Source organism: Fukomys damarensis, unplaced genomic scaffold (genome assembly GCF_012274545.1).
Source record: "Fukomys damarensis isolate Sample0158 unplaced genomic scaffold, DMR_v1.0_HiC HiC_scaffold_2, whole genome shotgun sequence".
NCBI classification, from domain to species: domain Eukaryota; kingdom Metazoa; phylum Chordata; class Mammalia; order Rodentia; family Bathyergidae; genus Fukomys; species Fukomys damarensis.
In genome coordinates, this window is record NW_022900914.1 from 57,441,877 (window position 1) to 57,457,847 (window position 15,971).

At 35.8% G+C, this 15,971-nt stretch overlaps 1 pseudogene; it reads right to left on the bottom strand.

Moving 5' to 3' along the window:
• Window positions 1-2,495: 2,495 nt before the first annotated feature.
• On the bottom strand, window positions 2,496-4,593 carry LOC104852359 (annotated as a pseudogene).
• Between the last annotated feature and the right edge of the window lie 11,378 nt (window positions 4,594-15,971).

Consider the following 15,971-nt stretch of genomic DNA (forward strand, 5'->3'; position numbering starts at 1 on the left):
CACTAAACTAAAATCCAAGAGGATTAAATATCTAAATATCAAAGCAGAAGTACTAAACTTACAGTAAACTAAATTAGGTAGAATTCTCAAAGACATTGTCATGGGAGAAGACTTTTTGAACAAATCCTCAGCAGCACAAGAACTTGCACAAAGAATCAACAACTGAAGTCTTATTGTATTAAATATTTTTTGCCACACAGGACCACCAACAGAGCTAAGAGATAACCTACAATATGGAAAAAATGTTTTACTAGCTACCCCTCAGACAAATTACTACTATCTAAAATATATAAAGAACTAAAAAAAAAAATCAGACCCCCCCAATATAGTATCAAGTATATTTTATCATATATACTTGAATTTTCTCTAGGATGAGATCAAATATACCATGACACAAAATACTGCCACACAGCTCATTACAGTCCATATTTAAATTTTTCATCCTGTTAAATAAATGACTGAATAATTATTAAACAGTTTAAGATAATTTTAGCAAAGATATCATTCATAGAGATACTACGATATCATAGAGTTGCAATGCAATTGTAATTCTATGAGAGATTAGGATTCTTCGTGCCATACAAACCTAATTCAAAATAGAGAAAATATAAAATGGATTTATTGGTGTATGTATTTAAAGGGTCCAGAAGTAAGGACACGCTTTTCCTTGGTTAACTTCCGTGTTCATCTACATCCACTCTCACTGCCCTTTCATTTCTCCGCAATACCATCTCCACCATGCAGTTCATGATAAGTTTCTTTACTCAAGGTCATAAAAGGTCTATATGAATATATTTCTTTTTCTTTGGAAAAGTATAGAGATTGGTTTGTGTCATTTAGAGAATAAGTTATTGTTCTTCCTAGCATAATATTTGCACTAGTTCTCTCCCTTGGTTTAGGCCTGGGTGACCCCAATGAATCACTGTAACTTGCTTAGAACCTTTAGGGTCTACCCTTGGAGATTGAGGTTATATTAACTCCTTGATTCCTTTCCTACCACTACACCATCTCATAATTCTGTAACTGATAGCTGGGAGAAATGATTTAAATTCTGGAAAATAATCAATTTGAGTTTAATATTACATAAAGTGATAATTTTAAATACTATAGTATAAATGAGAAGTGTGGAATAAATAAGACAGCAGCAAGTTTATCCATGTGTCTATGAAATTTGTCTAGATTGCCAAAAACTTGCCCAAATAATTCAATTTAATGAAAAAATTTCACATTAGATGTTTTAAATAGTAACATATTTACTTATCACTTTAAAATGCTTACATATAAAATATTCCAAAATATCCAAAGTAAAGAGAGATCAAAATAAGAGGGTTAATACAGCTGAGTATTTTAAGTTAGGGTTGCATTTTTCTTATTGTCTAGATTAGAAAACACCCACCAAGTACATTTTAAGTCATTCTAAGAATTTCAATCCAACATAAATATCTCCCAAAATATGAGGATGATTCTAGCAAGTATCTAATCATCTTCATAAAGAAGGCATCAATGTCTCTTCTTGATCATGCCATGCTAATATTTCCTGGTCAGCCTCCTGTGTGCTCCAATTTGATATCTTACTGAGTTTAAAGAGCATTATTAATTCCAATTTTCCTTTTTGCTTTGTATCTAATGGTTCTATGCTATATGTACTATAAAATGTTTCTCACATGAGAAGTTAGTACGTTTTTCACTGGTAGAGTATGCTGAGTTGGATACCAATCTTTACAAACATATGTACTACCTAAAAGTTTAAAGTTATACTTTGAATTCCACACCATTCTGACTTGTACCCTTCTGCATTAAAAGTCATTAAGTTCCTAGGGTAAGTTTTGTTCATGAAGATTTTGTTGTAAATTGACCTTCATTAGTTTGCAGTTCAGTTTCAATTAACATTGTCATCGTACAGACTTATCTGGCTAAGTACATTTTTTTTTAATTCTCAACCAGCATTTACTTATTTTTAGTGTAACAAAGATTCTGGAAATCAAACCAACGCTTAGTGGCAGTTTGTTTCAAATGAGGTAATAAAGTGAGGCTTCAGCTTGCACAAGCTCAATCAAGACTTCTTCTTTTGCCTTAAGTAGTGTCAATTCCAAGATTACTAGATCCTATATTCAAAACAGCAGCATGACAATAAATACAAAAAAGCAGAACCAAGCATGGGCCACATTCACAGCCACTTGGAGTTTGCTAGGCCACTATTCTCTAAGAATATAGGAAATATTTTTTGCTGTACTAATATTGTGTCTTTCCAGAAAAAAAAGAAGGAAGTTTCCTCTTTGACCATGAAGTAGTTGATTTTGAAAATGCAGAAAAAAGTAAAGAGACCTCATTGAAATGTGCCACAGTTTGGAACAGTGAATGGTACAGAAGACAACTGGGCTCTTTTTATATGAAATAGCAAATCTTCCTCTACAGATTCCCCCTTTCATATAGAAATAGCTTTATTTTCCAATCATGTCAAGAACTGGGCTATGTTTCTTCTGCCAAAACCTCTGCTATCTAATAGAGACCATGCAGCTGCCATGGCCCTGCGTGTCTCCCTGCTGCTTTTGTAGCCTGGCAGTCTCCTCCTCATCCTCCTCTTCCAAAAGTCTCCTCTTCACCATACATAGCTGCTTCTGGACCTCAAATTTGATGTCAGTGGCCACTACCCCTGCATCTGCAGGTGTGCTGAAACCACCTCCATTCCTCAGTCTCCTTTTTTGCATTGTCAGAGTCTTTAGCTGCAACTCTGGGTTTGATTTCTGCTCTTCCTGCTTTATGACATGCTCTCTAGCTCATGAATGAGTTGATTCTTGTGTAACTTGACAGCCAGTGCTGCCAAGTTGTTGTGTAACTTGACAGCCTGATCTGCCAATTCAGATATGGTTTCTTTCATGTCTTTTATCTCTGCATCATTCTCTGATGCTTTCTCGGGCAGTTTGATGCTGGTTCTGCTTAGCTATTCTGCTTGAAAATCCCAGATTTCCTTCAGGTAAGGATAGTTATTGTCCATCTTAGCTAGCAGGCTTGAAATGTGTTTAATTTCACCATTTTCTTTTAGCTATTCTTGTCTGAGTGCAGTGCAAGATAGTTACAGCTGATCTTTCTCCACTTGAGCTGCTGTCTCTGCTGCTTGCCCCAAGGTACTAGTGGTCTCCATTGCTTTTTGCTTCTCATCTTTCAAATGAGCCCGTAGAACTCATTCTCCATCCTTCAATCCCTCCAAGGTTACACTGAATTTTCCAAAGTTTTGGTCATTATGTTAATGTTACACCATTCTAGTTCTAGACACACATTCAGTTTTTCATTTTCTTCTTTCAGGTGACTGATCATGTTCAAAGTTCCCTGGTTTTCTTCCTCAACATTCTGTAAGCTGCAGGCCATCTGCTGCTGAATGAGCAGCTCTCTTTCACAGAAATAATCTGTGCCTTTCTGCTCTAGTTTGAGGATTTTTCTTTTTGGGGCACTGAGCTTATCATTCTTCACTTGCTCTTGTAAAAAGTTTACCAGTTTCTCATTGTCTTAGTGCTCTGCCCTCTCTCAATGGTGGTGAAAGAACATCTTTAAAACAGTCTTCTCATCAGCAAGCTTCTCAGGCTATGTAGCTCCTCTGCAGTGCTGCCATGAATCTCTCATCTTCTGTATCTTCTCCGTAAGGGAAGCTAGGGACAGCTCACTTGAACTGTTTGGAGAACTCCCAGCAGTCACACACTTAGAGTTGTTGAAAGAGTTGCTAGTGGAGAGTTATTAAAAAGATTTGCTAGTGGAGGACAGGGGCTGAGATGGGGTATGAGTGGTGAGGTACTCAAAATCTGAAGCATTTGTTGACAAAGAATCTCTGGTAACATCACTGCTTGAAGAACTGGATGCTCCCAATGTATCTCCGCATGTGGTTTTCTTATACTCATACTGTCACGTGACCGTTTATTTTCCATTGGATTTCCAAAATTTGACTCTTGGGGTATAGACACTGGCATCTGCTGTCACCATTGTGTCTTGCTGCCCCTTCTGAATTTGGTGACTGCTCAAGGTAAGCTAGTTTTTTCTTCGAGATATGGTTTTCTTCTTATAGATGTGTAAGCTTCCTGAAAGGTCTTGTTCTTCTCCTCAAGGGTTCTTATCAAAGGTTCTCTGGTGGAGATTATAAAATCTCCGGGTGGAGCTGATGTTTCATCTGGACTTGGAACTGAAACATGCTTCCCATCAGTGCTCAGGGCTCTTCTCTCTTTGGATGTCTTTAGTTCACTTGGAAGCCTGTTTATTTCACTAGCTTTGTCTTTGACTTCTGCTAGAAGTTCCCAAACTTGCTACTCAAGTATTTCCTTCTCTTCCCCTTCATTCTTTAGCTTGAGTCTGAAGAAGTGGTCCTCAGGTTCTTGGTAGGGGTGTGAGTACAGGAGGAAGTTGGACTAAACTCGGGTTTCCTTGGTTTGGAGGGACCTTGGAACACAGACCCCTCTCTTGATATAGTTACTGAGGCTTCTCAGAAAAATCCCTTGGGTTCTTGTCCCTTTAAGTGGAATGTGCACTGGTTTGGGATTCTCTTACCATCCATCAGCAGTTTGGCCAGCCTCCGATGAGATGCTCACCTTGTGATTCAGCTGGACCCATGAGTTTGCTGCAGTCAGGCAAGCCTTCTGGTTCTGGTTCAGAACATGGGCAGGCCCTGCCCTGCCCCTCATTTCTCACATTAGATTTTAAAAAGTTATTTGTTTTCCCTTTAAAATTTTTCTGTAATTTGTGTTGTGATAGGCACAATAATATTCTGGACTTCATAAGTAGAACTGTGCTCACTCATAGGCTGCCTCTAGTAGGAAGCATATTTTTATGGGCTGCTCTCAAACAGAGATCAAATATATAAAATGTTGACTTTGTTGGGTCCCCTCATATAGTTTGGCTTTATGACTCAGTCATGGCCAGTTATTCTTTAAAGGTTCTAATGAAAATAAAAATAGAGTTGTGCTGCAATAGACATATACAAGAGTATAAATGTGTCTTCCAAACTGATTTCTTTTCTTTAGATATATGCGTTATGATCGAGAAATATTGTAAATGTTTAAATTAAAAGGGAAAAGAAAAAATGTGAAAAAAGGAAGAAATGGAAACAAAGTTTTTGTAAATATGGAAGAGAGAAGGGGGTAAAGGGGAGGAAGAAATGTGGGGAAAAAACAAGAACCAAGACATATCATGTAAAGAGTACAAGATCCCAATAATGATTGTAACTGCACTGTTTGCTTTAAATGTACCTATAAACTTAATAGGGAAATAAATACAATTACATTAAAAGATACATCAATTTTCGGATTTAGCTCAGTGGTGCTGCTGTGTGACTCCCAAGCACAAAGTCTTGAGTTCAATCCCCAGTATCAAATAAATAAACAAATAAAAGATAAAAGACACATTACAAAATATTCCCCCTTGCTTTGAACAAACTGATTCCCTTGTTCTTGCCACTTCATGAAGGAGTGCTAGAAATCCTCTTCTGTGTGTCTTTAGTTGCACTGTTGTGGTTGCCTCTATGCCCTAAATCAATTCAAAATATCATTAACTTTCATAGTTTCTTTGACTTTTCCAAGACCCAGAAGTCCCAAGGTGCCAGGCGCAGTGAATAAGGTGAGTAAGGACATAGCACGATGTTTTTACAAATCTGCCTTACCTTAGATGGCACCCGGCAGCAACGTTTACAGTAGTCTTTAGCACAACCTGTGAGGAAGCACGCAAAAGATGACTGCTTCATAAAGTGGCAAGAATGATTAGATAAGTGTTTCAAAGTGAAAGTAGTACTCTAAGGAGATATTAACAGCACTGTATGCTTTATTATAATAATTTGCTAAATAGAACGATTGGATTATATGATAGTTCAATTTTCAATTTTGTGGGTAACTTCTGTTTTCTATAGTGGCTATTCCAAGTCAAATTTCAACTTGCAGAGTATAAATAAGAGTATCCTATTCTGGGCATATACTAATATGTGTTATTCTTTTCTTCTTGATACTACATCCCATCTGGAGTGAAGTAATAATATCCCATTAGAGCTTGGATGTGCATTTCATTGATGATTAGTGATTTTGATCATTTTTTCATCTACCTCTTGGATATTTGTAGGTCTTCAGTGAAATACCTACTCAGGTCCTTTGTTCATCTCTTAACAATACTAGTATTACCACTATTGAGTAGAGTTCATTTTATATTAACCTCCTCTGGTATTCAGTGTATAAGTACTTCGTCTCATTCTATAGGTTGTATCTCCATACTCTTGACCTTTTTCTTTGATGTTTATAAGCCTTTAGCTTGATGTAGCTGTCTGTCTATTGATACTTTTGTTGCCATGTTTTTGAAATCTTAACCCCAAAACTCATGCCTGATCCAATATTATGAAGCACATCCCCTATGTTTTATTTTTATTTTTAAAATTAATTTATTGGTACATTTAGATATATAATGACATTCATCATTGGAAATCTGTGCCTTTACATAATCTATCTTGGTTCTTCTTTTTTCCCCCAATCCCCTGCCATCCCTTAAACCCTTCTACCCTTCCTCATACAAAAACTTTGTTTCCATTTTTTCTTTTCTCGTATAATTCCATTCCCTTATTTCCTTTCCCCTACCCCATCCACTTCCCCTTCCCTTTTGCCCCATTTTCTTCCTGTTTCACATTATCTATTTACCTTTTAGTCCTTATTTGCACTTTTACTTTCTCACACCAGAGAAACTATTAGGTATTTCCACATGTGTGTCCTATTTATTTCACTTAAGAGTACCACCTTGATATGCATTCATTTAGCTATAAATGTTTCTAATTTATCATTCTTTGAAAATAAGGAGGGGTGGAGGGATGGAAGGGAGGACATGGGAAAAATAACTACGAAGATAGATTAAATAAAGGTACAAATTTCCAATGATGTATGTCATTATATTGTATACCTAAAGTGTACTGATAAAATTAATCAAAAGCTTATTAATCATGAAGAAAAGCTTTGCAGTAGGCCTAAAAGAAAGATGAATTTTAAGAGTGGTTATAGCCATAGAGAGGTAGAATAAAATGACACACTTTTAATTAAACAGTAAAATTTTTCATCAAAAAAGAATCTATATTTTTAAAATTACACTGGAAAATACAGTCCTGCTGTGACCATTAACTGTGATATGCCAATTTAACAGGAGCAAGAAGCACCCCTAGATTAGTAAAGCGACACCCTGGGTCTGTATGTGGGGTGCTTCCAGAAGATGACTAGCATGTAAGCCAGCAGTATGAGGGGATGGACAAGCCAGGTGCAGGTGGACCCAATCAGTAGGCTGGTAAACTGGGTGGAGAAATAAAGAGGGGCTTGTATGTAATTTACAAAGCTCTGTTTTGCTTGAGCAGGTGTGTTTTCTGCTGCCCTCTCCTGTGAACATTTGACTCCAGGTTCTTCAGCTTTCCAACACAGACTGCTACCAGTGACTCTGGGGAGTGTCCCAAGTCATTGGTCTGAACTGGTGCTATGTCCTTCATCCGTTTTGGTCCATGTCTTCCAAACTCTGGGCTGAGCAGCAAATGTATTCTCTGCTCGCCACACAATGACAGTTGTGAACTCTTCCATCTCCGAGCCGGAAAGCCTACATTCTGAAAACAGTGTATACTCTATAGATTCTGTTCCTTGGAGAAACCTAACCAATACAAAACGTTTTCCCTTATTTTTTTTATTTTTAATTAAGCTTATTGGTATAATTTAGATACATACAGTGATCACATTCATCATATGAAATTTTTACCTTTACATGATATATATTAATTCTTATTTTCCCATTCCCTCCCTTCCCTTCAACCTTTTTTCTTCTTTTTCTTTACAAAGCATTATTTCTATTTTATCTTTCTTTTCTCATTTTGCCCTTTTCCTTTTCTTCCTTTCCTCCTCCCTCTTCCCCAGTGCCCCTTCCCATTTGAATTTGTTCTTCCTATTTCACATTATCTATTTATACATTTCGGTCCTTTTTTATTCTTTAAATTTCTCACACCAGAGAAATTATATGACATTTACACATGTGTGTTTGATTTATTTTACTTAAGAGTATGGTCTTTAAGTAAATCCATTTACCTATGAATGTTTCAAGTTTATCCTTCTTTATGGATGACTACTACTCCATTGTATAATAAAACCTGCATCTTCTTTATCCATTCACCAGTTGATTGGCATTTGGATTGTTTTCAAGATTTAGCTATTACACACTATGCTGCTGTGAACATGGGTGTGCAAATATCACTGTGCTGTGATGCTTTTAGTTCTTTTGGGAAGATACCAAGAAGAGAGATAGCTAGGTCAAATGAAACCTCTAATTTTAGGGTTTTTTTTAACAAATCTCCACCCTGATTTCCACAGTGGTTGCACCAGTCTACACTCCCACCAACAGTGGAAAGGGTTCTTTTTTCCCCACAGCACTGCCAGCATTTATTCTGAATTAGTTCTTTAGAATAGTCATTCTTATAATTTTTGAAAAGAATATAATATCAACTTCTTCCAAAATATGTCAATTTACTTTACCATCAATGAAAAAATAAGAAACATAATTTATCATAAACATTGATTATATTATTACAGATTATATAATTTACATTGAATATTAGGTACTGATCTTTCTTTTCAGCCTTTCCTACATTTTAAATATAAATTTAGAAAGCCATTAATAGTGACACCTTTTGTTCCTCAGCTTTGAAGTAGAAAATTAAAATATAGCCAGAGGCTTTGTGTCACATAACAACAGTTTTAATAATCTAGCTTGAGATATAGATCCTTAGGCAGGCAGAATATATGTGCTATTTGAGAGATTCTAGCCCACTTGTAGGAAAATGATGGAGTAGTCTTTTCCAGGAAAATGTCAGAACACCTTCCCAGCGGATCTGGTAAAACCATTGCACAGCTGTACATATAAATGCTTCCTTTTTGAGCTGTGCTTTCAACCCTAAGAGTCAGTTTTATGTCCTTCCTAAACATCTCTGTATTTGGAGGCTTGGTACTTGGAGGTTGATTCATGCTTCTGTAAAAATAGTAGATATTTCCAATCAGTGAAACTAAAGATTATACCCCTCTTAAACATTAAATTATTGTTAATATCGCAAGATTTTAAATGTACAGTTGTTGCTTTTAGTAATTAACTCCTTCTAGGCCAACTCATATATTTTTAAGCTCAGTGCCTAGTAAATAATACACATACATAAAAGTGTACATAACAGATTATTATGATTATTTATATCATAGCACATTGGTGAAACCAGAAAAACTGAATAAATTTCTACAAGCACAAAACCTACTAAGATGAAATAGAAAGTCTGAGTAGAATGATTATAGACATGGAGTTGGAGTCAGTATCAGCAACACTGCAACAAAGAAAGGCCAGCAGCAGATAGCATCACTGATGAGTTCTAAGAGATATTCAAAGTGGAAATAACACTAACAAGTGATACTATCAAACTCATTTTATGAGTTGTGTGTCATCTTCATTAGAATGCTAGACAAAGAAAAATAGAAAACAACAGTAATATCATTTATAGACACACATGACAAAATCCTCAATGAAATACTAGCAGTCTGAATTTAGCTACATATTAGAAAGGATAACATCACAATTAAGTATTGTTAAATCGTCCATATTACCTAACATAATGTAAATATTTAATAAAATTTGTACCAATATCCCAATGGAAATGTTTAAATAAATAGAAACAGACCTTAAAATTTACATGGAACCACAAAATACCACCAACATCAGGCAAGAAAAAGGATAACAAAGCTTAATGCAACAAAGTTCTCATTTTCAAAATATAAATCAGTGGTGAACAAAACAATACTGGTATAAAAACGTATAGGTCCATAGAAAAGAATAGAGAGCCCAACAATAAACCCACACATGTACAATCAACTGACCTTTAGAAAAGGAACTAAGAGGAGAAAATAGGCAGAAGATTCTCTCTTCAATAGTATTGAGAAATCCAAGTATTCACTAGCAAAATCAATCCAAATGGGCTTCCATCTCACACTGCATGCATAAATCAACTCAAAATGAATTAAAAACAAACTGTGAAATTGAAAAGTTCCTAAAAGGAAACATAGGGAAAACCTGATCGACATTTGCCTTAATGATAACTTTTGCAGATAGCAATAAAATATAAACACAAAAGCAAAGATATAAAGGATTACTTCAAATTAAACAATTTCTGCATATTAATGGATATAATAAATAAAATGCAAAGTCAATCTATATATAAAAATAATCCAATTAGATAAAAGGTAACTAAGTATTTCTCAAAGATTAATTTGTATGGTCAAGGAGCTTATTAATTCTGTTGGGTTGGTGAAAAGCTTGAGTTCACTAAATTACTTTTCAATTAAATCTTTTAGTGTTTACTGTAATCATGTATTCAATCAAAAGTACTGTACATTTTTAGTAAGGTACTATCTCTGTACTAATTACTAGTATATTTCGTGGAAAAAAATAGCTTTTATCTGGACTTCAATGTCCTACTTTTTCAGGCTGTGACACCTCATGGTGAAACTAGTCTTTGTTTTTTATACTTTTGGATACTTAGTATCAAAAGTTTCTTATAGCCTTATAGATAGAAGAAAGTAAGTTAAGAGAGAAGTGAGATTACTTCTTCATGTCAAACGAGACAGTGTATGCAGCTGTAAAATCTTCTCTGATCACCCATAAAAACACTGTTTATGCCCATATTTTGCTTAAACTGGATTTTCTTTCTTTTTCTTTCTAGTTGATTTAAACCTGTCTTTTTCATATAATTCTTTGTAGTGATTAATATGGCAATGAGTACATAAAAAGTGCTTAATGTGTCATTATTGCATTGAATTAAGAATCCCATACTACCTTAAATGGAACAGAAATTGATATAAGAAGCAAAATGCTTGATTTCTACTCATGGTGCTATCTCCAATTAACACTATATTGTCCAATTTTTGCCTCTCTTATTATTATTGCTCTTATATTAATGGGATTTTCTTTTAAACTTTGTTGAGTTAAGTTGTATCTTCTTAATGTGTAGACCTATGGTTGTCATTATTTTAATAAATACTATGTCTGCCTTATCTTTCCCAATAGAAGCAGTGGAACTCTTAAAAGAGAAAATTGAGAGATTTATTTTGGATTTTCATGATTATAATTAAATTGTGAGCTGTACTCTCAGAATTTTTGTCTTTATCTTTCACATCACTAAATTTTTCAAACGTATCCCTCCTTGATGGTTGGAGCAGTTACCTTCACAATTACCTTTATTGTTTGTCTGGAAGAGACATCTTATTCTTTATATTTCATATTTATATTTCTGGTATCTTCACTTATCAACATGAATATGTTAATACAGAAAATCTTTTTACTGAGTTCTTATTAAATCCTATTTTCTTTACTTGCATCTGTATGTGTGTAGCTTGTAGCAGACACACACAACAGAGAGACAGAGAGAGAGAGAGAGAGAGAGAGAGAGAGGAAAAGGAAGAGAGAGGAAGAAGAAGAGAGATTAACAACATTTTTAAATTTTTAATTTGGAAAGCTAAATTTTCTGTTAAATTGTTGATTTTTTTTCTGATTTTGTGGTGTGTCTGAGGGTGAAAACTGCAAAGATTAGAATGTTGACACGTTTTGATTGCAATGCTGGACATGCCACTTGTTTGGGTAACATTGTAGTCACGCTTCTAACATAACAATTCATTTTCCCCTAGGCACTGAGAGTCACTAATACACTGTACTTTTTCATTTCCCAAGCTTGTAAACTTACTCCGTCTTCTAGGTAGGAACAGTCTACCTCCTTTCTGGCCACACTCTGAGGTGTTGCTGCAGGGATCAGCTCCACCGTTGTTTTCTCTTGAGTTAGTCCATTCTGGAATCCATTGCTGATCATTGGACACTGTCATATGGCTGGATTTTACCACCTATAGCCATTCACTAAATCAGGGAGAGTTATAATTGTTTCAGGAAAAGCACCATTTCAAATAATGTCACATAATTATATTAATTATATATGTGTGAACATATACCGCAAGTGCAAAAAGCAAGAAAAAGGGTACTAAAAACTATACTTTTTACTCTTGCCATTTATAGAAATGATTGAAGTCATTAGGGATGAAAGAAATCATTAACATTTTTCTTATGTAGAGAGAAAATGCAGAGCATGACAAAAACCTTAAACCTCGCCATTTTATGTATATATGAGTTAAGTTTTAATGTAACGTTGCTTTAACTAAATGGGCAGAAAATACCTAGTAATTTCAAGGTGAGGAAAAATAAAGTTTGAAATGTTAATATAGATCAATACTGTGGATAAATGAATACACTAAAAGAATGGCATTTAATGATGCAAGTTAGCAGTTTCATGGAATGTCTTGTAATAAGATAATATGTTTTCAAGACATAAAATGAATAAATACAAAAAAAAAACAAGGAGAAATGAAAAGAAACACCATAGACTATTCAAATGCCACCTTGTCTCTTGTTGAGAGAAATGATTAGTTTCCTTTAAAATACTGGTCTCAAGCATTTTCAGTCCCAGTTTAAACTTGTATAAGCATCACTTTCCTTTTGGAGAGTAGCCCATTGGAGTTACGCCTCTGTTTGCTTTGCCATGGCTCTTATTTTACTGTCTTATTCAGCACTCCACTCTCATCTCATCGGGTGTTTTTCTTTCTACACTACGCAGTTGCTGGCCTCCATGGGAAATTTTGATCGTAATCAATCCTCTCTGAGTGGTGGAGTCCAGTTACTATCTACATTGATGTTACAATCTGCACAGTTTCATTTGTTATTCTCTTTTATCTTATCTCTCTCATTCTCAAGCTGTATATGCTACTCATCTTCTCTTTTGAAAACTTTCTTTCCATATGTAACTAAAATCTTGAGCATGAAGCTTACCCTGACTTTACTTCTTTGATCCATTCCTTACATGATGCTTAATGATCTGCCAAAGTGTAAAAAACAAGTGGATCAAGGTGAGCCCCATAAAACCGTGTATTTTTCAAAAATTAAAATTCCAAAGTCAACCCTCAGAACAGAATGATTTCCTTCAAAAGTTACTGTGATTTCAGCTCAACATCTAACTGCTGTGTAGTTAGCTACAATTTAGCTGGGACAGCTAAATTGGGATTATGTTGATTGGGATTTTTCCAAGAGATGTAACTCCATATATTCCAAGCACTTGCTCTTTCATAATAGCTTTCATGACTGTTTCAATAATAACAATTGACTTAAAACTTAGCAATAATATTTACTCGTCCAATCATATCTCTTTTCCTTATTCCATTAATTTAAAGAAAATTTCCTTCTGCTTTTTTATTAATGCCACACTCTAAGTGCTCAAGAATTTCTTGGATCACAAACTGTGTAAATGACAATGTGAAATAGGAAGAAAAGGGCTAAAGGTGTAGGAGAAGTGGAAAGGATAGCGGAAGGGAAATAAGGGAAAAGAAAAAAGCATGAAAAAAGGAAAAGGTGGAAACAAAGTTTTTGAAATGGGGGAGTGGAGGGGGTGAAGGGAGGACAGGGGTACGGGGAAAAATAAGAACCAAGATATGTTATGTAAAGGTACAAAATCCCAATGATGAATGTAACTGTTATACTTAAAAAGCACCAATAAACTCAATGGGGGAAAAAAAGAATTTCTTGGATCAGGCATTCTTTTTAGGTATCACTCCAGTTATTATACAAAGGACTTCAGTTCTTTCATTCTTCTGGATCCTGTAATGTTTCATAAAGCATCAGATACCTGTCTCTTAATAAATCCCTAAAAATATTTAAAGTAAGTTATTTTTTGTCAGTACTGCTGTCAATCTTTCCATTTTCATGCTTTGGTAGATTATATTGTAATATTCTAAGACTCTCCTTTGCAAATCCCTATCCTTTTCCATAAAATTATCAGATTTGTTCTTTTTTTCATTCTAAAGCTCACTATCGCCTGAGGCATATTTCTTTCACTGGATAAAGAAGATGTGGTTTTCTATAAAATCTAATACTACCCAGCCATAAAGCATGAGAAATTAGATTCATTCATAGGAAAATGGATAAATATTGAGGATATACTCCTAAGTCAAATAAATAAGTCATATATGTGCAAATACCAAACAGTTTCTGTGGTGTGAATAAACTATAATAGTACATAAGATCCTAATGAGATAATTGACAATGTGAAATAGGAAGAAAAAGGCTAAAGGTGTAGGGAAAGTGGGAAGTGTAGGGGAAAGGTAATAAGGGAAAAGAAAAAATAGGAGAAAATGAAAAAAATGGAACTAAAGTGTTTGTAAATGGGGAGGGGAAGAGGGGGTGAAGAGAGGGAAGGGACAAGGGGAAAAAATGAGAACCAAGACCTGTCATGTAAAGGTAAAAGATCCCAATGATGAATGTAATTGTACTGTATACCTAAAATGTACCAATAAACTTAATGAGGAAAAAAAAAAGAACTAAATAAACACTAGTTTCCTCTGTTTTTTGCGTAACATTTGCACAGTTCCCATGCCAACCTGTGTTGTCGTCTGTGAGCCTGCTTGAGGAACCAGGTTAGGGAGCTCAGATGGGGAGGGTAAGGCACAGAACACCAGGCAGATTCTGGGGAGGCTCCTGGAACACAACCACTTTATTCAGGAAATGCACAGGCTTATACAAGGAACCATAGGGGAGGAGTGTGAGAGGAATATTTAAAGTTTGGTGATATCTTAATGGCCAGACATGACAGAGTGATTTTTCTTGGGTGAGGCAAAGGAGTCACAAACTAAGGGCAGAGGTGTAGCCTGTTGGATACAGTATCCATGCACTTAGGCGAGCTAGCTCAGGAGACAGGAGTGCAGCGTACCTGGCCCAGCCAGGCTTGACTTTCTCCCACAATTCCCCCTTTTGTCTTTGACTCCAGAGCCTCGGCCAAGAGAACCACATTTTTATGAGTTTGTTTATACCTTTTATGGGCTAGGTGTCTGATTTTTAAGATAAAGAGCAATAAAATAATTTAAAGCAGGGGTAACATATAGGGTGATGACAATATCAGTCCTTTAGCCCAGGAACTTCGGTTTTTCCACCCGGCTTGAATGCCAGACCAGATTATCTCTCACTTATCTTTAAAAGTTACAACATCAAGAGCCTGTATATCATTTAACTGAAAAATAATACGAGTCAAGGTTTATAAATTTTGACTGTACATGGGATCCCAGGATTTTCATATATAATTTGACAGATTTTTATAATCATTACAATATTGATAATGATGAGGAGTAACACAAATATGGGTGGAATTTGCATGACAATGGCTTAGAATCTTAGTCCCTAATAATTGAATTTTTTGCCCAGACAGGATTTATCTGGGTTTGTAAATTCAGAATGGCAGCACGGACATCTTGAAACAGTAGGGTGGCTTCTCCGAAGGCCTGTGTGGTACTTTTTGTCAATTGGTTGGAGGCAATGGGAAAGATTCCCAAGTCATGTCTACTATGAGGATGAAGCGTAAGTTAAAGAGTGGATCTGAATTCTGCCAATCTTTTGTAAGATTTACCGGAAGCCAAATAGTGGGAGGCATTCTAGCTAAAAACAGATACCGAACAGAAGAATGATTAAACAAAAGTGGGTTTATACAAGGGGTCAAGCAAAATTGGGGGATATCCGTTAGCTTGAGGCCCACAAATCGAGAATTATTCCCAAAGGTTCTGGGTAGCTGACCCTTCTATGGCTGTGGGATATAGGAAAATGAACATGAAAGGGGAAGGCAGACAGCACTAAAGGGAAGAGAGATAAGAAGCCAATCTATGGTAACAAAGACAGAGATGGGGGTTAGGTATGAGAGCCCATGCATGCAGATTTGGGGAAGGAGGAGGACCAGCCCGTGTTGATTCGCAGTGAGGGCTGCACAGAGTAGGACCACTAGCATAGGGCCCGGGACCAGTTTAGGGATTCCTGGTGGTTGGCGTCCTCGTTGTCCAGGCTGGAAGGGGTGGCAGGGACCTTCCATTGGAGAGCTGTGGAGGTGCAGT